The sequence below is a fragment of the Eriocheir sinensis genome, chromosome 32 (assembly GCF_024679095.1).
Source record: "Eriocheir sinensis breed Jianghai 21 chromosome 32, ASM2467909v1, whole genome shotgun sequence".
In the NCBI taxonomy this organism is placed as follows: domain Eukaryota; kingdom Metazoa; phylum Arthropoda; class Malacostraca; order Decapoda; family Varunidae; genus Eriocheir; species Eriocheir sinensis.
The window spans coordinates 4,671,581-4,697,756 of NC_066540.1; the positions used below are offsets into that span (position 1 = coordinate 4,671,581).

The 26,176-nt window shown below is 44.6% G+C and overlaps 1 protein-coding gene across 2 annotated transcripts in view; it reads left to right on the plus strand.

Moving 5' to 3' along the window:
- Positions 1-15,512: 15,512 nt before the first annotated feature.
- Positions 15,513-26,176, plus strand: part of LOC127006075 (seipin-like) — a 148,372-nt gene continuing 137,708 nt past the window's right edge. Inside the window, exons 1-2 of one of the 2 annotated variants that reach the window (XM_050875560.1) lie at positions 15,513-16,095; positions 16,876-17,066. The gene's annotated coding sequence lies outside the window, so the exon portion shown is untranslated. The remainder of the gene's footprint in view (positions 16,096-16,875; positions 17,067-26,176) is intronic. The other variant, XM_050875561.1, reaches the window with a different exon arrangement.

Consider the following 26,176-nt stretch of genomic DNA (forward strand, 5'->3'; position numbering starts at 1 on the left):
TATTGAGAAAAGCATAGTTGATGATGAAAACTATAGGAAGAACGGATAATGCATCAGGAACGTATGTAGAAGTTGACCTCCATTCGATAAATATTAGACGGTAGTGAAATGTGAAGATATGCATAACGCATTCACCACAACTAAAAAGTTGTGTGTCTATGGTCTTCAAGCCTGACTGTTCCTTACTTGCTTGTACAAAGGACTGATAGTGTGTCAAGCTAGATTATCGTGATCCTTTAAATGTTTACTTAACGCCAATGTATGAAAAGTTTCTGGATAATTATTGCGCTAAGGGATCAACATTGTAGCAGCCCTAATATAAGTTATAAAAATGCAGGAAGAAAAGGAAACTTCAATCTTCTTTCTTAAAACAAACATTGAGCAACGTCCTGATTTCATTTTCAAGAGACACATACAGGGGCAGAATAAGAAGAAGTGTTAAACTCATACACAGCGGAGAGCGGGAAGCGAGCATCTAAACTGCTGAAGTCACAGAGAATCACCCAGGCCTTGTCTACCGTGGGCTATGATTCAGTCCACACAGCCCTTTTGGACAGCATAGTCATATGGTCTTCGTTTTTACAACAAAGGGAGACAGCTCAAGGGCCCTAACACAGAAAAACAATAACATGTAAAAAAAGCCCGCTACTCGCTGCTCCCAAAAAAGAATCAATAGAGGTGGCCGAAAGAGGTCAATTTCAGGAGGAGAGGTGTCCTGATACCCTCCTTTTGAAAGAGTTCAAGTCGTTGGCAGGAGGAAATACAGATGAAGGAAGATTGTTCCAGAGGTTACAAGAGTGAGGATGAAAGAGTTTAGATGCTGGTTAACTCTTGCATAAGGGGTTTGGACAGTGTAGGGATGAGCAGGAGTAGAAAGTCGTGTGCAGCGGGGCCGCGGGAGGGGAGGAGGCATGCAGTTAGTAAGTTCAGAAGAGCAGTCAGCGTGGAAATATCGATAAAAGATAGAAAAGAGGCAACATCATGGCGGAATTTAAGAGGTAGAAGACTATCAGTAGGAGGCTGATGAGACGAAGAACCTTAGACTCCACTCTGTCCAGAAAAGCTGTGTGAGTGGAACCTCCCCACACGTGAGATGCATACTCCATACGAGGGCGGACAAAGCCCCTGTATATGGATAGCAACTGAGCGGGGGAGAAGAACTGGCGGAGACGATACAGAACGCCCAACCTCGAGGAAGCTGATTTAGCGAGTGATGTGAAGTTTCCGGTTGAGATTTTTAGTTAAGGATAGACTGAGGATGTTTAGTGTTGAAGAAGGTGACAGCTGAGTGTTGTCGAAGAATAGGGGATAGGTGTTTGGAAGATTGTGTCGAGTTGATAGGTGGAGAAACTGAGTTACTGAAGGACACAAGGTTCCTTCTGCCCCAATCGGAAATGATAGCAAGGTCTGAGGTTAAGCGTTCTGCAGCCTCCAGTCTGGAGTCGTGTACTTCCTGTTGTGATGGTCTTCTACTGAAAGAAGTTGAATAATGCAGAGTGGAGTCGTCGGCGTGTGAGTGGATAGGACAGTTTGTTATGGAAAGAAGATCATTGATGAATAACAGGAAGAGAGTGGGTAATTGGGCAGAGCCCTGTGGAACGCCACTGTTGATAGGTTTAGGGGAAGAGCAGTGGCCGTCTACCACCGCAGAGATAGAACGGCCGGAAAGGAAACTGGAGATAAAGGAACAGAGAGAGGGATAGAATCCGAAAGAGGGCAGTTTAGAAAGCAAAGACTTGTGCCAGACTCTATCGAAGGCTTTCGATATGTCTAGCGCAACAGAGAGTTTCACCGAAACGGCAAAGAGAGGATGACCATGAGACAGTTAAGAGAGCAGAAGATCGCCAGTAGAACGCCCTTGAGGTATCCATACTGGCGATCAGATAGAAGGTTATAAGTGGAAAGGTGCTTTTTGAATCTTCCGGTTAAGGATTGATTCAAAAGCTTTAGATAGACAGGGAAGTAAAAGCTATAGGGCAGACGTTTGAGGGATTGGAACGGTCACCCTTCTTAGGCACAGGCTGGCACAAAGGCATACTTCCAGCAGGAAGGAAAGATAGATGTTGATAAGCAGAGACGAAAGAGTTTGACCAGGCAGGTGTCAGCACAGAAGCACAGTTTTAAGGACAATAGGAGGCACTCCATCAGGTCCATAAGCCTTCTGAGAGTTGAGGCCAGAGAGGGCATAGAAAACATCATTTGGAAGAATCTTAATAACAGGCATAAAGGAGTCAGAGGGGGGATGAGTAGGAGGAATATGCCCAGAATCGTCCAAGGTGGAGTTCTTACAGAAAGTTTGAGCGAAGAGTTCAGCTTTAGAGACAAATGAGACGGCAGTGCTGCCGTCAGGAGTTAAGAGAGGAGGAAAGAGGAAGAGTGAAATTGGAGGAGATATATTTGGCTAGATGCCAGAAGTCACAGAAAGAATTAGAAGAAGCAAGGTGTTGACATTTTCTATTAATGAAAGAAGTTTTGGTAAGTCGGAGAATAGATTTGGCACGATTCCGGGCTGAAATGTAAAGATCAAAGTTAGCGGGAGTTCGAAGGCTCTGGAACCTTTTGTGAGCTGCCTCTCTATCTTTAATAGCACGAGAACAAGCATGATTAAACCAAGGCTTTTTAGCATGAGGAGTAGGGAAAGTACGTGGAATGTATGCCTCCATTCCAGAGACAATCACCTCTGTGATGCGCTGAGCACACACAGAGGGGTCTCTCTCCTCAAAGCAGTAATCATTCCACGGGAAATCGGAAAAATACATCCTCAGGTCGTCCCACCGAGCTGAAGCAAAATGCCAGAAGCATCGCCTCTTCGGTGGGTCCAGAGGATGTACAGGAGCGATAGGACAGGATACAGAAATAAGATTATGATCGGAGGAACCCAACGGAGAGAACAGTTTGACAGAGTAAGCAGAAGGATTAGAGGTAAGGAAGAGGTCTAGAATGTTGGGCCTGTCTGCCCTCGAACTGTTTCACTTGATTTAAAAAATCTAAAGAACAGACCTCCATCGTCTTTATTTCACGCAGAAATCCGTCTAATACGCCCAACACACGCAGAAACCCGAAACCCGTCTAATGCGCCCCGAAGAGTCGAAGCCAAGAAAGACATTTCTGTCCTGTAGGTACACCAAAACGCGGTCTTATTCCCAAACGGGATGAGCTACTTGCCAATATTGACGTGGAGAAGCCAGACATAATAGCAATCACGGAAACATGGGCCACCTCTGACCACTTAATGACTGAATTTTCAGTTCCGGGATATGAAAGTTTCTACAAGAATAGACTTCACAAAAAAGGAGGCGGGGTCATATGTTACGTCAAGAACACACTCCCTGCTATGAAAATTGAAAAAAAAAACCAGACTCAGAGAAATACGACTCCGTTTACAAAGAACTAGAAAATTAGCAAGCACAACAAGCTGACGATTCGTACCGTGTATAGACCTCCTACTAGGGGCCGCTTTCACAGTCACTTTTGTTTGTTTTGAACGTTACCAATGGTGGCGATCGCCGCTATAGTATTTCCACGTAAAACTGGCCGTTGGGGTAGTGGCGGCTGCGGGGTTAGCCTAGCCCCGTACCTTACCACACAATCTCAACACCTCTCGCTTCGTCTGCAGCCCCCACGCCCCCATCGGCCAGTTTCACGTGGAAATACTACATATATCGCGGCGATCGCCGCCATTGGTAACGATCAAAACAAACAAAGTGACTGTGAATTTAGCGGCCCTATAAGCAATGGCAGCTGACGACGCAGCGCTAGATGTGAAATTCATGCCATAATTCAAAACAAGCAGTCCGTGATTATTGGGGACTTTACCTGTCCTAAAATCAATTGAAACACAATGAATGGAGACGAGGAGGTAATAGACTACTCAAAATGTTAGAAGACACATTTCTAGCAGATTATTACTCAACCGACGCGAGAGAACAATATCCTTGACCTCGTACTCGTGACGGACCCCGACTTCGTACGCGAAGGGAGGGTCGGTGAGAAACTAAACGGCTGCGATCACCACCTAAATCGCTTCAGCATTAGAACGGAACACGAGCTTATAGAAAATGCGTCCAAGATTCCAGACTAGAGATATGCGAACTTCAATTTTGCTCGTGAACTAGTACCTCAAGCTACTTGGGAACACCTAAACTTCGCCCTTGTAGACGACGCGTGGAATATCTTCAAAAATAAACTCCTATAAGTAGAGAGGACAACGGTCCCCATGAAGACAAGGAGAAGAAACAACGACGTAAACTCGCCATAGATCACTATCCAATACAGTAGGGCGATAAATTTAAAGAAAATAAATTATAACTTGTTGAAGGTAAACAACATAGATGAAGCACGTGAACAATACCACCGCAGCCTCAGAGCTTGCAGAACCCTCAACCACCAATGTAAGCGCGACTATGAGAAGCTAACAGCACGCGAATCCAAGTCTAACCCGAAAAAATTCTTTTCATATATAAGAACAAAAAAAAGTCGAAAAGCAACATCGGTCCCCTAAAAGATTAAATCGGCGCCCTAACACAAGATAGCAAACACATAGTCGAAATCCTGAACAAGAACTTCGCGTCTGTGTTAACGGTCGAGAACACCGAGTTGATACCCGAGAGCCCTACTCCACCGAGGGGAATCACACCCCTAGAAATTGGCACAATTGGTGAAAAGGACGTGCAAAAGTACTTAGGTAAACTAGAGACAAACAAGTCAACCGGACCCGACGACTTTTCACCCAGGCTGCTCAAGGAACTCAAGCAGCAAATGCTCAAGCCACTCACCATCTATAAATTGACACTACAACAAAATAAAGTTCCTGAAGACTGGAAACAAGCGAACGTAACACCGACCTACAAGAAGGGAGACAAGAGCGAGGTCATGAAGTACAGACCAATCAGCTTGACTTCAGTGGTTGGAAAAGTTCTCGAGAAGATTGTCAGGAACAAACTCGTCAAGTTTCTTGAAGACAACAATATAATTTCCGATGCTCAGCACGATTTCAGGAACAAGCGCGCATGCTTGACCAACTTACTGGATGTTTTCAGGGGTATATATGAAAACTGGGACAATAAGGTCCCCAACGATGTTATCTATCTAGACTTTCAGAAGGCCTTTGACAAGGTTCCGCACGAACGACTTCTCAAGAAACTGAAATCGGCGGGACTGGGAGACAATCTGATTGCGTGGATAAAAGATTGGCTCACTAGAAGAAAGCGACGAGTTATACTCAACGGGCAGGCCTCCGAGTGGCTCCCGGTGACAAGTGGAGTGCCACAGGGGTCACTGCTGGGCCCCATACTCTTCATTATATATATCAACAACCTTGAACTGGGATTAAAATCCACACTTTCTAAATTTGCTGACTACACCAAGGTGGGAGGGAAGCCCCTCACGACAGCAGACTGCGAAATTATCCAGAGAGACTTGGATCAGATCACTCAGTGGTCGGAAAAGTGGCAGATGTCCTTCATGTCATGATGTAAAGTAATGCACATCGGGTCCAGAAATAGCAACCACACTTACTACATGGGTGGCGAACCACTACAGGCAGTGCAGGAGAAAAAAGACCTCGGGGTTGCTATCAGCAGTGACTTGAAACACGCAAAACACTGCAAGTCTGCCTGCAAGAAAGCCAATACTATGCTCGGATTCATAGCAAGGAACTTCGAATACAAGACGCCGGGGGTTGTGTTATCCCTGTATAATTCTCTGGTAAGGCCCCACCTGAAACACGCCGTGCAGTTCTGGTCTCCTAACTACAAGAAAGACATTGAATTACTCGAGAGAGTACAGCAACGCGCTACGAAAATGATATCATCATTGAGAACGCAACCTTACGAAGAACGACTCAAGCGACTCCACCTTTTCACGTTGGAAAAGAGACGACTGCGGGGAGACATGATACAAGTCTTCAAGTACCTGAACAAGTTCAACAATGTTGATCACTCCAAACTCTTCACGCTACAATCTAACCCGCGAACAAGAAACAGCGGTAAACCAATTCAAGCCAAGCGATACTATACGGATATCGGCAGGAGTTATTTTTCGAACAGAGTCGTCCGCCACTGGACTAACCTTCCTGCAGAACTGGTTTGTGCGGAAACAATCAACTCCTTTAAAAATCGCATTGACCGTCAATTTGCTGCGTCGGGAGTGAACTAAACATATCAACAAATACGTTCAGTAGTGCTTTAATCCTTCCCGCAAGCCACTCCTGTGTCTGACGGATTGATTAAATCTCTAAAAAGAGGCAGCCTCGCAATGAGCCAATAGGCTTTCTGCTGCCTGCTCCTCCATGTTTCCATGTTTTACCTATAATTTATACGCTTTTAATAGGGGAGTATCAAGAAACCTCCCATCCGGTTTCGACCCTCTTTCGGATACTTTATCAACTATTGCAGGAGTAGGTCTAGCGTGTTTTTTTGTTTCCTTAATTTTTTCCCTTGCAAAAAAAATGACTCTCCCCTTTCCCTTCCTCAGGTAGATTATATGATTTTTTTTTACAGATGTCCCTCTGATTTCCAGTAAAAACTAAAGGAAAACTATGTTAATGCTTCTTACCTGGGTGGGCCATAACAGGTAGAAGGAAGAAGAACGCTATGGCCACACACAACTGTACGCGCCACAACAACCACGTCTTCTGTCCAGACGCTGACATGCTGAATCTTGCTGACTCACTGTTTGTATGTAATTTTTTTCTGTAAAGTTTTTCCTTTCCTTAACCAGCTTTTACTCTCTTTTCTTATTTGTATACGTATAAACTTTTTTTCTTTTTTGTTACACTATGACACAGAACAATTAACGTATACTTTCGTAAAAAGTTTAAAGTTGCTAATATGTTTTTTTTTTTTTTTTTTTTTTTTTTTTTTTTTACGGACAACTCTCACTGACTCTTGCTTACTCCAATTGACTTACTGACACACGAAGTCGGACTAAAACTTGCATTCAGCAATGATTATCAATCTTCAATGTCCTCCTTTTTAGGAATAAAATATCATTTCACTTTGTCTTGTTCAGCGATAACTCTCACCGACTCTTGCTGACTATAGTAGGTGTCATGTAACATGGCCGCTAATTATTTTTGTGTTCAGAAAAATCCGGCTCGTCAAATTTAATAAATAATCATTCCACCTTTTACATTGTTGGTTTTGAACAATTAACTTTTCCGCTCAGTAAAATATGTTTGCCATATATGTTTGATTTATTTGTAATAAGAAAAACAGTCAACTCGTGTTTCATTTTGTTTTGTTTTTACATTAACCTGGTAAAATGTAATGCAAAAATATTCTTCCTGTCGTTTTTTTTTCTTATTTGTGTTTCCTGTCACTATAAAGTGTGTGTGTGTGTGTGTGTGTGTGTGTGTGTGTGTGTGTGTGTGTGTGTGTACGTTACTCTATGTCTGCTAAGATTTTAATTTTTTTATTGCTTCCGGTTCGTAGAAATATAAATGGGGTGTGTTTACCTGTTTGATATTTACAAAACTACAATGAGGGTGTATTTACAGTGGGAAGGCTTTTTATTCGTAATTCGTAAAGCACCATCCACAATGTGCCTCTTGATGTGCGCTGTGTTAGAAGTGGTGTTGAAAATCGAGGCTATCAACCCAACTACGTGCACTGCTGAGACGTGTCGGCCGAGGCAATTGGATGGGGTAGACCCGGTAGAGGCTGGTCGACTTGGATGATTACAGCGTCCTTAGCCTTCCCGATCTCTCTCTCTCTCTCTCTCTCTCTCTCTCTCTCTCTCTCTCTCTCTCTCTCTCTCTCTCTCTCTCTCTCTCTCTCTCTCTCTTTTTCTCCTTGTTCACTCTTCTTCCTTTATGGGTGGCCGGAGGATTTATCCACTCAGGGGCCCCTCGTCCCTCCCCACGGCTCGTAGTCAATCCAGCTCCTGATCTAGGTTGGTTGGGAGGGCATGCAACCCTCCTCACAAAACAAACTTCAATACAAAAAAAAGCAGAGGTTGGGGTCATGGCAACCTCTACCCCAATCCGGTTCTGCTGAAAGGTCCGACCATGGCATGCTTCCCTAATACACCCGCATCGGAGGAGCCTACCGTTAGTGAAGGGAGCAAGTTAGAGCTTTGTGGAGACATACATCAAGAAGGAAGACTGGTCTCTTAGCCCCTCTTTTTGTTTTGGGGGTGAATGGGGAGGTAGTGAGGTGGCCCACTCACGCAGGAGCAGCCACGAGATTAACCTTCGGAGGACTCTACGTGTGGGTTCCTGAAATGTCCTGAGCATCTCGAAGGATCCCCGACTGCCCAAAAGGCTGGAGGGGAATATAGTGATACTCTCTGATATAAGGAGGCGTGGCAGTGGTGAGATCAGTACTGAGGGGTACACTTATTGCTCGTCCGGCTAGAGAAATGGTTCTCGTCTTAATTAAGGGAATGGTGATAGGCATCTCCAGCCGACTGCAACCATTTATGATTGAGGTTGCTCTGGCTGGTGAACGTATCATACAAGTGAGGTTGAAGCACACTCAGGGCTTCATATCTCTTGTTGCAGTATATGTCCCAACTGAGATTTGTAAAACTGAAGAGGTGTTATACGTCAAAATCGACTCAATATTAGCCCAGTGGCCCCCTCGGGAGACATTCATTGTGTTGGGTGACTTCAACGCGTTGGTCTCCAGGGTTCTGGTACCAGGAACACCAACAGCTCTCTCCTGAATTTTGCAAGGTTCAAAAGGTTGAGAATTGCAGGTTCTTGATACTCGAGACCTGACCTGCACCGGGAAACTTGGTATAGCAATGATGGAGGGGTAGCTACGAAGATTGGCCACATCCTTGTAAGCATTCAAATACTCAGCATCCTCTGATGTAATCATACTGTGTATTATCTCGAGAGACTGAAAGATTGGCGTGTGCCAATAAGTATGTACTATGTACTAATAGTCTATGTATGTGCTAATAGTCTGAAATCGATTCAAAGTGCTGAGCTCCCTTGAGGACCTTGTAGAATAGTGGGATAGATGCAGAGGAGTGCTGAGAGCGCCAAAGATCAAGAAGTATTTTTTCTTCGGGGTAGACGCTGGAGAATGTCGAAAATAGTCACGCTGCCAGATTTCTTAGGAATCGGGACCAATATAAGGCTCAACACACTCTTGTAGGTTCAGAAAATGTTCCTGTTTCTTTACTTAGCATATGTTATACACGATACGTACGATAAGCAGTACTTACACATGTATAAAACGCTTTTCAAAGCTCAATAGGATAATAAAAAGTAATATCGGTGGGACGAGATCTGAGAATAACATTTCATGTTTACAATTTTCATCTTTTATCGATATTTGCAACAATAATCGCATCACTTTAAGAGTAGAACGTTTGTTCTCGTACATAAAGTCGTCCCTACTACGATGGATCTTTTAGATTTTCGATAAAATGCGATATAAGAGGAGACAAGGATTTGCAAATAGTTAAATAATCATTAAATCTTATTTTCTGACTTATTTTCACCATAACTACTTTTTTTTTAACCATATCGAGTTTTGAGAATTGTGTGATAGATTACAAACACTACTTTTTTTTACAGCAAAGGAGACAGTTCAAGGGCATAAAAAAAAAAAAAAAATGGTGAAAAAAAAAGCCCGCTACTTACTGCTCCTAAAAAGAGTACAGAGGAGTGGCCGAAAGAGAGGTCAATTTCGGGAGGAGAGGTATCCTGATACCCTCCTCTTGAAAGAGTTCAAGTTGTAGGCAGGAGGAAATACAGACAAAGGAAGATTGTTACAGAGTTTGCCAAAGTGAGGAATGAAAGAGTGATGATGCTGGTTAACTCTTGCATAAGGGGTTTGGACAGTATAGGGATGAGCTTGAGTAGAAACTCGTGTGTGGCAAGGATGCGGAAGGGGGAGAGGCATGCAGTTAGCAAGTTCAGAAGAGCAGTCAGCGTCAAAATATCGATAGAAGATAGAAAGAGAGGCAACATGGCGGCGGAATTTAAGAGGTAGAAGACTATCAGTAAGAGGAGGAGAGCTGATGAGACGAAGAGCCTTAGACTCCACTCTGTCCAGAAGAGCTGTGTGAGTGGAGCCCCCCCACACGTGAGATGCATACTCCATACGAGAGCGGACAAGGCCCCTGTATATGGATAGCAACTGTGCGGGGGAGAAGAACTAGCGGAGACGATACAGAACGCCCAACCTTGAGGAAGCTGATTTAGTGAGAGAGGAGATGTGAAGTTTCCAGTTAAGATTATGAGTTAAGGATAGACCGAGGATATTTATTGTTGAAGAAGGTGACAGCTGAGTGTTGTCGAAGAATAGCGGATAGGTGTTTGGAAGATTGTGTCGAGTTGATAGGTGGAGAAATTGAGTTTTTGAGGCACTGAAGGATACAAGGTTCCTTTTACCCCAATCGGAAATGATAGCAAAGTCTGAGGTTAAGCGTTCAGCAGCCTCCAGTCTGGAGTCATGTAATTCATGTTGAGAAGGTCTTCTATTGAAAGAAGTTGAATAATGCAGAGTGGAGTCGTCAGCGAATGAGTGGATAGGGCAGTTTGTTATGGAATGAAGATGAACAACAGAAAGAGAGTGGGTGATAGGACAAAGCCCTGTGGAACACCACTGTTGATAGGTTTAGGGGAAGAACAGTGACCGTCTACCACCGCAGAGATAGAACGGCCGGAAAGGAAACTGGAGATAAAGGAACAGAGAGAGGGATAAAATTCGAAAGTGGGCAGTTTAGAAAGCAAAGACTTGTGCCAGACTCTATCGAAAAGCTTCGATATGTCTAGCGCAACTGAGAAAGTTTCACCGAAACGGCTAAGAGAGGATGACCAAGAATCAGTAGGGGGCTTCGTGGTGCAGTGGTTAACACACTCGGCTCACAACCGAGAGAGCGGCTTTTCCGATACCCTATACCCACACAGGAGTGAGTGGGTACCAGGTATTACTCAGGGGTTGTGTCCCGTCTCCTGGGATCTGTTCCCTTCTCCTATAATTCCTCCCCCTTCTGTCTCTCTCCGGCATATGACCACTGATTCCGCCGAATGGCTTAAAACTATCCACATGCTGTCCTGAAGACAACCCATCAACCCGGACTCTAGAGAAAACCGTCCAAGTGAATCAAGAACGAGTTCCGGGGAGTACCATGAGCCAAGAGAAGATGGCGCCACTATAAACACCTGCCTGCGCCATGACGGGCTAGGGCCAACTGCCATATAGGCCCCTCAAGAAAAGCCTACCGGCGCTATAGGCGTACACGTAAAAAAAAAAAAAAAAATGTTGCGCCGACTAAACGAAACTCTCCAACTTTCCAACCAAAAATCTTAGGAGAGTAAGAAGATCGCCAGTAGACCGCCCCTTGCGGAACCCATACTGGCGATCAGATAGAAGGTCAGATGTGGAAAGGTGCTTTTGAATCTTCCGGTTAAGGATTGATTCAAAAGCTTTAGATAGACAGGAAAGTAAAGCTATAGGGCGATAGTTTGAGGCGTTGGAGCGGTCACCCTTCTTAGACACAGGCTGTATGAAAGCATACTTCCAGCAGGAAGGAAAGGTAGATGTTGACAGGCAGAGGCGAAAGAGTTTGACCAGGTATGGTGTCAGCACGGAAGCACAGTTTTTAAGGACAATAGGAGCATAGCTGGGCACGATAACAGAAAACCTTATTTCCGATAACCGATAACTGATAATGAAAAACCTTAACGGCGATAACCGATATTCGTTAACTAGAGACACAAATATAGGCGATAACCGATAACCGATACCCGATATAAATCCACAATTCCGATACTAGCTAGCGATAAGTCCGATTGGCGAAAACAATACTATATTGATATTTCAGATAGAACAACATTGATGAATTCAAATTTTCATTATCTGTATTTTAGGAAACTTACAAAACCTTAAAACCACACGTTGACACATACATATGGACGGTAATACTAGAAATGCCTGAACCGGTGTTGTGTTATTTGGTGTCTCCACCGTCAAAAATTGTTTACAAACACTGGTCTCTCGTGAACGGTGCATGCTCAGACCAGCAAGCGTAGACCTGTACAGTCTCACAAAGCTTTTAAACCGTAATTAAGGGTTGCTGGAAGACTGAATCAGACATATAGTACCACTACCACCATCCTCACTGTTTCTAGAACGACACTCTGTACGAGTTGTATTTATATGTACAGAGTGTACGTCGTTCTAGAAACAGCGAGGATGGTTGTACAGTATGTTTGATTCAGCTTTCCAGCAACTCTTAATGTGTTAAGACACATGCGCAGTTCACGAGAGACCAGTGTTTGTAAACAAAAGCGCCAGCTTTTGACGATGGGACACCAAATAACACAACACCGGGTGCCTTCAGTATCATGGCATGGTCACAAACGAATATGGAATATCAAATTTGAGGCAGTGAATAATCATTTTTGGGGCAAAGTTAAATGATTTTTCTATGATTTATTGATTTTTGAGTAGCATAAAAAAATAACCTAGTGTTTTAATTTTCATGATCTAAGTATGAAATCTCATCACCGAAGATATTTCATACCCCGAAGTTTTTTCATACAACACCGGGCCACGCATGCGCAGTAGGGAGACAACGTTTTTTTTCTGAGGCGGAAAAAAAGTAGCGATTATCGCTAGTTTGGTTACAAAAGTAACGAAGATACCGATATATATTTAAATAAGTAGCGGATGGTCGATAATCCGATTTTGTTATCAGCGATAAAGTATCGCGATAACTTATCGCGATAACGCCCAGCTATGAATAGGCGGCACTCCATCAGGTCCATAAGCCTTCTGAGGATTGAGGCCAGAGAGGGCATAAAAAACATCATTCTTATGAATCTTAATAACAGGCATAAAGGAGTCAGAGGGGGGATGAGTAGGAGGAATATGCCCAGAATCGTCCAGAGTGGAGTTGTTATAGAAAGTCTGAGCGAAGAGTTCAGCCTTAGAGATAGATGAGACGGCAGTGCTACCGTCAGGGTTAAGGAGAGGAGGGAATTTGCTATGGATGAAAAAGGTTTTGGTATGTCGAAGAATAGATTTAGCACGATTCCGGGTGGAAATGTAAAGATCATGGTTAGCTGGAGTTCGAAGGCTCTGGTACCTTTTGTGAGCTGCCTCTCAATCTTTGACAGCACGAGAGCAAGCGTAATTAAACCAAGGCTTTTTAGCATGAGGAGTAGAGAAAGTACATGGAATGTATGCCTCCATTCCAGAGACAATCACCTCTGTAATACGTTGGGCACACACAGAGGGGTCTCTCACCTGGAAGCAGTAATCATTCCACGGGAAATCGGGAAAGTACATCCTCAGATCATCCTACCGAGCTGAGGCAAAATGCCACAAGCATCGCCTCTTCGGTGGGTCCAGAGGATGTACAGAAGCGATAGGACAAAATATGAAAATAAGGTTGTGGTCGGAGGAGCCCAACGGAGAGAACAGTTTGACAGAGTACGCAGAAGGGTTAGAGGTAAGGAAGAGGTCTAGTATGGTCGGTCGGGAATACGTGTAGGGTGCTGAGCCAACTGCTCTAGGTCGTTGAAGAGAGTAAAGTTGTAGGCTTGTTCACCAGGCTGGTCAGTAAAAGAGGATTTAAGCTAAAGCTGGTGGTGAACATTGAAATCTCCCAAGATAGAGATTTCAGCGAAGGGAAAGTGGGTCAGGATGTGCTCCACTTTAGAGTTCAAAAAGTCAAAGAATTTTACATAGTTAGGTGAGAGATAAACAGCACAGATGTATTTAGTACAAGAATGACATTATGACAATGAAGTCTTAGCCAGATTGTGGAAAATTCTGAAGAGTCAAGATCGTGGGCACGAGCAAGTGATGTCGTTGCGCACGTAGGCGCAACATCCAGCTTTGGATTGAAATTTAGGATGGAGATAGTAAGAGGGAACAGAGTAGAGATTGCTGTCAGTAGGCTCAGAAACCTGTGTTTCGGTGAGGAAGAGGTGAGGTTTAGAGGAGGAGAGTTGGTGTTCCACAGAATGAAAATTAGAACAAAGACCGCGAATGTTGCCGAAATTGATAAGAAAGAGGTTCGAGGAGTTATCAAGACACCTCTCAAGTCGGCAGCCAAAAGGGGAGTCCTCCCTGGGGGAATTTGTGCCCCCCCCCCCTCCCCAGGCGGGGATTCCTAGGCACTACTACAGTACGCCATTTTGAATTTTGTGTGTATGTTGTGTGAATGTAGTGTGGTGTGGATAGAGAGAGGATATGTCTTTAGAGAGCATGCTGTACTACTCTCTGGTGTTGATGAGACAATAGTCATGCCAACAAAATTTGCCCATCATATGTAACAAATGAGTTCAGTAAAGAAATATGAATGTTTTCTGAAACTACAAGTACTGTCCGTTTCCTCGGCTCTTTCCCATGGCGGCGTTCAACACAAACATCTGGCTCAAGGCCTATAGAACAGAGAAACCTTGCATCTGCCTCATGCAGATCTGTATAAGACAAAGTGTGGACAGGGCCACCTCCACTGAGGAGGAGTATCGATGTTCTTCTTTATGGTTCGTAAAACTAAGGCTAGGATCACACATTAACGATCTTGCACACCCGACGCCTCCCAACGTCAAAAAATGTCGCCATTCTCTTCCCGACCATATTCAAGTAAACCCAAGGATCGTTTGCGGCACCACCATATTTCACCGAACGTCGCGCGCGTCAGCCCACGCGACGGCGGTTTTGGAAATTGCTCCTTGGAAACTGCCGCGGTTCCATACCCATAAAATTGCCAGTGATCGCTAGCTATTTTAACTAGAACTCGGTTAAGGCCTATTGAAGCGATGAGGACTCGCACACTGTAAAATCTCTCACGTGATAAATTATGATGCACTCTGCCTATATTCTACAAGACATTGATCCCAAGTATTTATGCTAACATTTTTCATGTGAATTGGTGAAACACTCTACCATTCAGTTATTACAAGCTAAATACTCCCAACTCAGCTTACACCATTCTCGGATTTTTTTCTACTCTCCTGCCGCATGTATAGCTTGAACCATTTTTCCAATAGATTCCACGAAAACTATTGTTTAATCTGCCAAGTACCGAACAGAATCTACCCAGTAGAACTCGTGGTAAAGAGATGTTTAAATGGCCGAAACCCGCACGGTGCCGAAAGGAGCGGGTGAGCGGCCGAACTCTCTCACCGAGACCTACCAAAACAAAGGACAGGGGAGAAAGAAACAGTGGAACATCTAATTGTAGAATGTAGCAACTACGAGAGGCAGAGAGGGGAGTTAGTAGCAGGAGTAGTGACGGTAATAGGCAGGATGGAGTGGGCTAGGTGGCTAGAGAAGGACAACGGAGCAATCTGCTCTGTGTTAGGGCTGTATGGAGACAAAAAGGAAACAGAAAGAAGAATTGTAAGGCTGGCAAGTGTTCCTGATGCAGTGCTGGGAGAAAAGGGCACAAATGCTTGAATAAGTGCACAGAAAAACAATGAAAATAAGTGATTTCAGGAACAAACAGAAAATCATAATACAGTAGCGTATTACAGTGAGGAAAGATACGTAACGCAATACTATTGTAACAAATGTGCTGTATGTGAATGATTGTATGTGTAATGTGATGAAATTGTAGCATGATGCAATGTTAGCTCAGCATGGTGCAACTCTACTTGTTGGGACAGGAGAGACAGAGGGGAGCCCGGGGCCACCGGCCGCCGGGCAGGAAGTGCTGAGTCGGCGGTTGCGAGCAAGGGTGGCTGAGGGGCAGTTGAGAAGACGCGTGTCTGGGCTTAGAGGTGTTGAGCTGCTCCGCTCGCGAGCTGTGTGCATCCGGTGTGCGTGACTGCCGTGCCCCTGTACTGTGCCTGATTAACTAACTGTTCTGTGCCCTTGAAAGTTGCTGTACTGTGTGAGGAACCTGTCATTAAACTAGAACTAAGTGTTGAACGTGTATCCTTTGTGCCCTGCCTCGTTCCCTCCTCCCCTCGGTGTTCGGTATGGGCCGCTGTGAGTGACTGGTGCCCGTGTGGTTGTTCTCGGGGAACACGCCGCCTGCCTGCTCGTGGATGGTGTGTGGTAGGGGGGTGGCGTAACACTATTGAAAAGCAAAGTGTGTGAATAAGAAGAAGAGAGGACCAAGGGGAGGAGGACCTAAGAAGCGATACAAAGCGTTACAGGTCAAAAGAAGAAGGTTTGTTTTGGTATGGTTACGGACCGTCTCAAAACAGAATGTCAAGTCGTATTAATACATATGAACAAGTATAGTCTGTGTTCGTGAATTATTAATTGCTTTAGTGTATCAAGAGCCTAAAATTGATAGTACAGAAGTTTTTTTGTAGACAAAAAAACAACGAACATTTTCTTCCCCAAGTCATAGATTTGTTGTGCTGGAAGCTTCCCCCGGCGACCATAGGCCTCTAGAAGGCTCCCGGAGAAACGAGCAAGGGGGCGGGGAGCAAGGCGAGCCGTCCGCGCCCCGCGGGGCGCGGTCAGGCGCCAGGCGGGAAGTGTTGCCAACTCGCATATATTTTTGCTACATGTTCTTGTATGATCTAAAATATACTGTAACATTCTAGACTGTACTGTTCTGGATATATATAGGAGAAGAGGGCGAGAGAGACCCAGTCCCAGTCATAGTAAGCTAGTGGTAAGTGAAGAGTCAAAGTGAAGTGTACTACTAAGGAAGAATATTAAACTACAGAAGTTGTGCAAAGTGTTTACATATCTCCCTCCCACGGAATCTCCTGACGGCGACACGGAACCCAAGTAACACGTCCGGCATAACAGATTGTACGGCGGTCCAACCAAAGGTTAATAATTTCATTTATCATAATGCCGCATCTGTGTTAGAGATAACTGAAGAAAAATTATCTCAATATTCATAACTTTGTTTTGAATAACATTGGGATAAACAAAACTTTTTTTTATTTTATAGTAGACCCAGTTTGCTGTACCGTATTATGCTTTACAGATAAGCTGGCATCTTTTTTCGAGGTATGGAACTGCTCTAATTTCAAAACAACCAGCACCCTCCACGACAGTTGTCATCCGTCGGCAATCAACCACGGCCGTCGAATATCCATCTCAGCAACATCTCAACAAGGTCGTTTCGACGTCAGCAATGGTCGGCCTTTGAGAGGATCTACTTACGATGGTCGCAAGGTAAAGCCCCACTCACACCGTACCGACTCTGGGCCACGACAACCCAGCGACTTTTGCATCTGACAAGTCGGCTCCCACGCTCCAAAAATTGGGAAAGTTTTTTTTTTTTTTTTTGGAGTCTTGGTGTCGGCTAGTATGATTGCCGACTGTCTGGGACATTCAGCCAACTAGTTGCCAGAATGTCGCAGACATGCTGGCAGCTAGTCTCAAGACGAGTCTCAACGATCATTTTTTGAAATGGCGCCGTATCTACGACAATCACGAATCTGCCGACCGATTGGCCGACAGTCGCAGACGGTCTTGACGACAGTCTTGCAGATTGCCTGTCAACTGGTTGGCCTACCAGCTGGCCGACAGTTGCCAAGGAGTTGGCCGACGGTCTTCGTGACTGTCTTTGCAACACCCTTTTGCAATACCCTTGCCAACTGTCGCCGAATTCTACTCACAATTTTAAAAGGATATTTTGGCCGTAGACATCTTAATAGGAGTTTTCATAGGTCTTGGGGTATATAGGCTATGATGGGCCGTAGTCTACTTCTAGGGTTGCCATCCGTTCCTTAAAATACGGAATCGTTCTGTATTCGAGAGTGAAATGTAGCGTTGAACCAATACGGAATGCCGTTTGTTCCGTATTTGGTTGTCTGAATGGTCAAGCAGATAAAATTCAGTATCTTAAAATTGTAGTGAGCGCATTCTTTGGTTAATCACAAAACCAGTCCATAAAATTTGTCGAGGTTCGTCCTAAGATAAGTGTAACATACGTGACGTAACGTCCCTACCCCCTTCCTCTTGCCTCCACCAGCAGCGTGCTGCGGCTGTCACTCATGGCATGCTCGAGAAATTTTAGGGTTGCCACCCGTTCCTTTAAATATGGATCCATTCCGTATTGGAGAGTGAGATGTTGCATTCCACATATTCTGACCTCAGGGTGGCAACTCAAGTTGTGTCATTCAACACAAGAGAGAGGCAGTAGGAGCGCGTGCGTGCGTGCTGTGCGGCTCCCAAATTTGTGCCAGTGAAACGTAACCATGCCCAGAAGTTGTTGTTGTGCTTGTGATTGCAAAATGAAAATATTAATTTCCTGATGGCGGCAGTGTTAGCCAATATTTCCGAGCCGACAGTCGTCACGAACGTCCTTCATTAGGCGAAGACTGTCGTCACGACAGTCCCTCATCATTCTTAAGTAGTCGGCACCGACGACTGTGCCGACAGGAAACGGTAAAAATTTGAAAAATGGCCCCGACAGTCGTCACGACTGTCTCAAGACAAGCCAAGACTGTTGACGACAGTCTTGACGACTGTCCCCGACCTCCCTCAGACCTCAACCGGAACTGACGGTTAGTCCAGACTCTTGCCGACTCTTGTCGTGAAAGTTTAGCATGGAATACTTTTTCGCGCTAACCCTCACGACTCCACACTCCCCTCACGACGTCCGCTCAGCATTCGGCGACCGTTTCTAGACCTCTTTCAAGACATGCCCGACCCTTTCACATCAACACCCAAGACCTCGTGTACCCTAGAGTCGTGGGTAGTCGTGGCCCAGAGTCGGCACAGTGTGAACGGGTTAAGGTGATCGCTAGTCGCAGGGTAGGCTCCAGGGGTTGTCTCCAGAGTGTTTGTTGTTTTTCAGGGCCGTTTTCACAGTCGTTTTGTTTGTTTTGATCGTTACCAATGGCGCCGATCGACGCTATAGTTTTCCACGTGAAACTGTCCTTTGGGGTAGTGGCGGCTGTAGAGGAAGCGAGAGGTGCTGAGAGTGTGTGGTAAGGTGCAGGGCTAGGCTAACCTCGTAGCCGCCACTACCCCATCGGCCAGTTTTACGTGGAAATTCTAAAGCGGCGATCGCCGCCATCGGTAACGATGAAAAAAAAAAAAACGACTGTGAAAGCGGCCCTCAGTGTGGGGGCCAAAACGTTGTATTAGCTCATCGAACAGAATATTGTCAACCCTCATCAGCTTGTCATAATGGCCAGCATTGGTCTCCGTTTAAGGTAAGGCTTGACCCACACCCGGTGCAATTCTGTATTTCTTCCATTGCCATAGCTTCATAAACAGTCGGGCAAACTCCAATATGTGTGTTTCAATTGTGTAGTGGAGGTACGCAATCACGGAATTCTGGGTCGTATCCTCCATCAGGCAGTCCATGTGGATGGTGTTGACCTGCTGTAGAGCTGTGCGAAGTACGGTCTATGGTGGGAGCGCATTCTTTTTACTGTCATCTGGAGACAGGTGAGGAGGTCTCAAGATGATCGTCAACTGTCCTAATAACGTCGTTATCACCTCCAGATGGTGTTACGACCGTCCCATATCGGTCGGTGTCAGTTAAGACAATCGTCAATAGTTTTGGCCATCATGTCGGGAGATCATTGATGCCCACATACGACGGTCGGAACACCTTCCGCACCCATCGAGATGTAATAACGTCGTGACTTGGCATAACACCGTCGCAACAGCACACCCGTAGCCATACCCAAGATCACGCGGCCAGGATGATCGGTAAAACTGGACGTCAGGAGGCGTCGGGAGTCATGATATTGAATGTGTGACAGAAGTCCAAACTGTTGAATGTTTATTTATTTGTAGTTCACAAAAGCTATGATTGGTGCATGTTTATATTTACACCGTTTTAATGTTTGAGGTTCGCAAAACTAAAATTGGTATGTGTTTTGGGTGAACGCTTGGCCGCTGCTCTCCTCTTGCTCAGTGTTTGGTGGCGTCACTGAAATGGTCTCAAAATGCTCCCTTGTGCCTCAGCGTAAAATGTCTGACGTTAGCTCTCTCTCTCTCTCTCTCTCTCTCTCTCTCTCTCTCTCTCTCTCTCTCTCTCTCTCTCTCTCTCTCCCCCACGCCTCTTGTTTCTTTCTCCACCCATCTTGACTTTCTTCAACCTCCTCTCTCTCTCTCTCTCTCTCTCTCTCTCTCTCTCTCTCTCTCTCTCTCTCTCTCTCTCTCTCTCTCTCTCTCCCACGCCTCTTGTTTCTTTCTCCGTCCATCATGACTTTCTTCAGCCTCCTCTCTCTCTCTCTCTCTCTCTCTCTCTCTCTCTCTCTCTCTCTCTCTCTCTCTCTCTCTCTCTATCTCTCTCTCTCCCACCTCTTGTGTTCTTTCTCGCCATCATCATGACTTTCTCTCTCTCTATCTCTCTCTCTCTCTCTCTCTCTCTCTCTCTCTCTCTCTCTCTCTCTCTCTCTCTCTCTCTCTCTCTCAACACCAACATTGGCTCAAGTTGCTATCACATTCGTGACAACTCTCTCTCTCTCTCTCTCTCTCTCTCTCTCTCTCTCTCTCTCTCTCTCTCTCTCTCTCTCTCTCTCTCTCTCTCTCTCTCTCTCTCTCTCCTTACTCACGCCTCAATAATTTTTCACACCACCCACACCACTAAGAACCCCCTTCTCTCTCTCTCTCTCTCTCTCTCTCTCTCTCTCTCTCTCTCTCTCTCTCTCTCTTGTAACCCAACATTGGCTCAAGTTGCTGTCACATTCGTGACAACACACTCTCTCTCTCTCTCTCTCTCTCTCTCCTTTCCTCCCAATTATTTTTTTTCTTACTAGGAATTCTTAGTCGTGATTCTATCACTGCGCTTGTAACTATATATAGTAGCAATTCCTTCTCTGAATAACCGATAGCGTACCACCACTTTATATTTTCAGTTTTGTTCATTGATGTTAATAAGCGAATCATTAGCTCTGTGAGTCTATCATCATGTGTCGCTTCTACAATTTCACCAGGTTCTTAACAGTTTGTTAGCACTGGCTGAACACGCAGATTGAACACATTTTTCACCACTAGTAACACGTACATATTATAGGTGTTGTTTTTGGGACGCACCCTATATGTTATGAACAAGTCACACCTACTACAGACTCAATGGGAACCCTTCCCGTCTCAGTAGAGCACTAACACACCACAACTCCGTGAGATCCTCACTCTTCAAAAGCTAAGTTGGCACTGACGCCCGCTCGCCGCTGGCATTTGGCTGCCCTTTAAACACTACCATTGTACTAGAAGTTGTTGGACCGCTCGTACCGACAATATTAATATAATTTCCCGGAGCTCAGAAAAATATGCCTTTAGTATTCTATGACATGCTATGTTGGCCCTATAAGTTTGTGCACGGTCGTATATGTTTGTGTGTTTATATGCCTCTGTACGAACGAAAAAACTTTAATTAATGGTTAATGAACAGCAAACTTCTATCCAACTTCCTAAGGCAAGAGTTGATTTACCCAGTATCTTCACTCTTTCATTTCTTTCACCAGTGAACTGTACAACAGCCAGTGTTTCCTAATTCCTATGTTCCTATGACTAAACTCTTTCAAGAAAGAAGCTTCAAGACACTTTTTAAACCACATATATATAGCCACTCCTATGTCTCATTATCCTATATTTTTTGGGAAATGCTGCTTTTGTAATTGTTGTTGTTGTTGTTGTTGTTGTTGTTGTTGTTGTTGCTTTGCCCCTGGCATGTCTCCCCCAAAAAAGAGTGGAGTAGGCAGTTGGATAGCTGCCGGAACGGGCCTAAGCCCGGGGAGGTATACACGGCAGGCGAGGGAGTGCTCCAAGCTATAAAAGACCCTCCCGCCTCCCGTGCCTTCTCTCCTTGTTGAACACTAAATAAAAAAATAAAAAAATAACATGTATAATAAGGCGCTTAATATAGGTTGATTTATATAGTGAAATGATTATATAAAAAATAGTAGCTTTTTTATATAGATATCTTAAAATGCTTTTAATATAAGATAGTCAGCATATTGAAGTGTTCATATAAGAATTGTTATGCAGATGTATTATTTTTTTGTGGCGTCAGGAAGGTTTTTCGTCGCGGCGCGTAAATGAGTCAGATTCGGCGAATGTTCGTCGCGAGTTCTGGTCGAGCTCGAGCGAAAATTACTGAAACTTGGAAGGCGTGCTTGGTGGCTAATGAAAGCTCTTTTAATGCAGATTAATAATCAGAGACAAAAATTGGAAAGCATTATATAAGTAAAAAAAAGTTATAAGCAAAAAACTAGGACGTGTCCCAATCGCTGCAAAAGGGCCGAAAACAGGCTATTTTGTGACGGCTCGACGACGAACTTGGAATCGAGCTATCAAAACATCCTTCTAGTTGGTCAAATTACATTGCCAAGAAAGGCTACATGGCAAATTACAGCCTTCTAGAGGTAATAGCAAGGCCACACTAGACAAAAATGGTAAGGTTCTGGAGTTTCGTCAAAATCGCTCTCGACAGGGTATACGTTTCGAGCTTTAGCGACGAAACTATTGGGCTTAGGGAAATGTTATGCACCATATTGGAAAGCACATTGGCAGGGCTAAATCATTTGTTAAATAGGTATTTTTAAATTCTCAAAAAATGAGTGGGTTTCATGGTTGGGAACTCAAAAATAGGTTTTGTTCCGAGTCGTTTTTTACGAATTTATGCGATGTTTTACCCTTTCGAGTCGGTTTTCGAGCCCAGTCGCTAATTAACAAACATAGCCCTTTTATTTTTTCGTCGATTGATACCATAAACTTTACTGTAGCCCCAGAAATAAGGGAGTTGATTCGCACCAAAGCGGTTGATTTTCCAAAATTCCCGGCTTAGCCCTAGTTAGACCTTACCTTAATTACGCGGTCCAGTTCGGGTCACCCTACTACAGAATGGACATCAAAATGTTAGAATTTGTACAGAGAAGGATGACAAAATGATTCAGGGGGTGAGAAACTTGCCTAATGAGGATACACTTAAGCATTCAAATTTACACTCTCTGGAAAGTCGAAGGTTGCGAGGAGACCTTATCGAAGTCTATAAATGGATGAAGGGCTTTAATAAAGGGGATGTCAATAGGGTTTTGGTGGTAAAAAAGCCAGGTAGGACACGTAGCATTGGTTTTAAGTTTGACAAATTCAGATTCAGCAAATACATAGGCAAGAATTGATTCACCAATAGAGTGGTGGACGAATGGAACAGGCTTGGCAGTCATGTTGTGGGTGCCAATACCATAGATACATTCAAGAAGAGGTTGGACAAATTCATGGATAGTGAGGTAAGGTGGGGTTAGGATTACAGGAGCTGCCTTGTTTAGGCCAACCGGCCTCTTGCAGACTCCTTACATTCTTATATATATATATATATATATATATATATATATATATATATATATATATATATATATATATATATATATATATATATATATATATATATATATATATATATATATATATATATATATATATATATATATATATATATATATATATATATATATATATATATATATATATATATATATATATATATATATATATATATATTATGCCTTCACATCAGTCTTGGTGTAATCGTTTCTGCAAATTAACAATAAGTCTTAGACGTACGAAACTTAAATAAATTAGACCATGAATTCCTGCGTAATTCTCTTCAATACAAACAGCTCTACCATGTCTTGGTCTGTGTTACGAAGATAACATATAACAGTTAACTTCGTTAGCCTTAACGATATATACATAGCGTTCCTGAGTAATCACTCTTCCTTACAAAGCACACATATGACATAAATGATCTCATCAACATACATAAAGCAAATAAACAGTACAACTATTAACATACCAAAACGTGTCCTTCTCCAAACTCAACAACAGTAGGCTCCTTCCACAGTTGGCTCGTCGCTGTCTAGCACACGGGTTCGATCCCCTTGGCTCTCGTGGCTCGTCTCCTTGCTTCTTGTGTCTCTAGGGGACGAGCACACATCTCGTCTCTGTCGGGGCTGGGTTTGTTCTGCCCTTCCAGTGTCTTTCCCGCTCATTCCCGGCCTAGGGGCGGCGTGGGTATTGTAACGAATCCCACATGTTTGTTTGTGCTCTGAGGGTGAGGTCACAGTGCCACCTGACAGATGCGGTCAAGATACCTCACTTATGGTAAACATTATCACAAACATCTGCTATTGCTACACCTCACGGACGAAGCCAACATACAACCCATACCTACCGTGATACATACTAAAGTTTGACGGCGATTGGGGTACAGAAGATACGAAAAAACGGGCGATCGTCTATCTATCGAGGTTGAGGTGGCACTTGCTGGCTCAGGCCTATGGTCATAGGGAGGGTCAGCTGTGTGCTTTCTACTACCATCATCAGTGTTCTCTCTAACCCTCCCCTTTGAATCCTCTTAGGGGTTCAACAAAACATAATTATTTTCCCAGTTACATGAGGTGTCACTAAAATTAAACGGCGTATTTGCGTTGGCCTCACGTCCCTATGGGTTAGCTTTCCCAGTAAGTCTCTAGTGCAGAACGTGGCTGTGCTACCGTTGTCAATAAAGGCGTGAGTGGGTATCAAGTCACCGTTGGCGCACCGTACCTTTACGGGGATAATTGACAGCTTGTCAGGCCAGTCGCTTCGATTCGCTCTCCCCGTGTTCACCCGCTCCTGTTTAGCCTGATCGTTATGTTCGGCCTGTTTGTTACTCTCGCTCGGGGTTGAGACGTCGTTCTCGTTGGTTTGTGTTACCTTCCCTTCATCCGAGGTTTCCCTGTGCAAGACGGTGGGGTGTCTACCCTTACATATCCTACAGAACCTTCTTCCATTGCAGTCTCTGGCTGAGTGCCCCCCACGCATGCATCCGAAGCATAAGGACCTTTGCCTAATGTAATCCATGCGTTCCCTTTCGGGTTTTGCTCTCAAATCCTCGCATTCACTTACGTAGTGACCCTTCTCGCAGAAGATGCAATTTGTCGTGGCACTTGCCGGCTGTCGCTGCTCTTCTTGTCCGATGACAGAGTTGATCTTGACCTTCGCCCTGGTCTCGTCATATCTTTGGGGTTTACCTTCCCATGCTCTCTTGGTTCGTTCCATAATTTCTCTGCCGAAGACGGGGTCACCTATCTTTCGTGCTTCATCTCTAACAAATTCCACTACGTCCCCAAAGGCAGCCTGTTTTGATTCCTTCCGTCTGATTTGGGCGGCCCTGTTCCGCCATCTTTCTTGTAAGGGAAAGGGCAACCTAGTCAGAACCCTCCTCAAGGTCTCCTCCCGTTCCATCTCTAGGGACCCTCGCATTCCACTCAGAAGTTTATTACGACATGCATCCAGCTCGACGGAGAACAACTCCAGGTCTTCAGCGTCGCCGTCCTTTATCTCAGGCCAGTTAGTTACTTTCTTTATGCTCTCTCTCACTATCGTCTCTTCCCTGCCGAATCTTTCTTCCAGTCTACTTAGTGCCGTCTTGTACCCTGTTTCTTCTGGCAAGTGTTTACAGCTCCTCACTATCCTTTTGGCGAGCCCTGACGTGTACTGATCTAGATACCTGAGCTTCTCTTTGTTACTCGTGATTTTGTCATTGATCATTCCATGAAAGGCTTCGATGAAATTCGGGTACTCATAGGAGTCCCCATCGAATACAGGTATCTCCTCTCTAGGCATTAATCCCTTTAAGTTACCAACTATCAAGTTGTGCGACAGTTGTTCGTCTCTCACTATAGTGAACGCCAGGGAGGTGCGACCTCCCGGCGTAGCTAACACGGCCTGACGACGGTCCGCACCTTGGGAGTTGATGTCCGCGCGACTAGATGAGCCTGTCGGGGGAGCGGTTCCCATATCTTCTACAGACGTTTTTGGCAAAACTACTTCGCTATCTTCCTGAACAACTGACTTGGCTTGACGACGGTCGGTGCCTGAAGGGTTCGTGGTCACGCAACTAGGGGTTCCCGTATGGGATGCAGTTAACGTATATTCTATCGGTATTCTTGGCTGGAAAACCTCGGCGCCGGCGTTAAGTTCTCGCAACTCAACAGCTGGTCGTGACACCCTGCTCACCATGCTCGGCGACGATACTCCTCTTGTGCTCATGACTTCAGTACGGAATCGTAGTTTCTCTTCCTCTAGCTTCAATCTCTCTTCTCTCATCTCTAGCTTTAATGCCTCCTCTTTCAACTTTAGTCTCTCTTCTCTCATCTCTAACTGATAGCCCCGATAGTCAGCTCGGGACACTACACTGTCTCTCTCTTCCTTATTATGGACTGAACGTCCACTCTGTTTACTCATTCTCGAATTGCAAGAGTCAATTGATCTCCGCGACACCTGCGACACACTGTCTTCTGGATTCACTGTATCGTCTACATCCCCTCTCT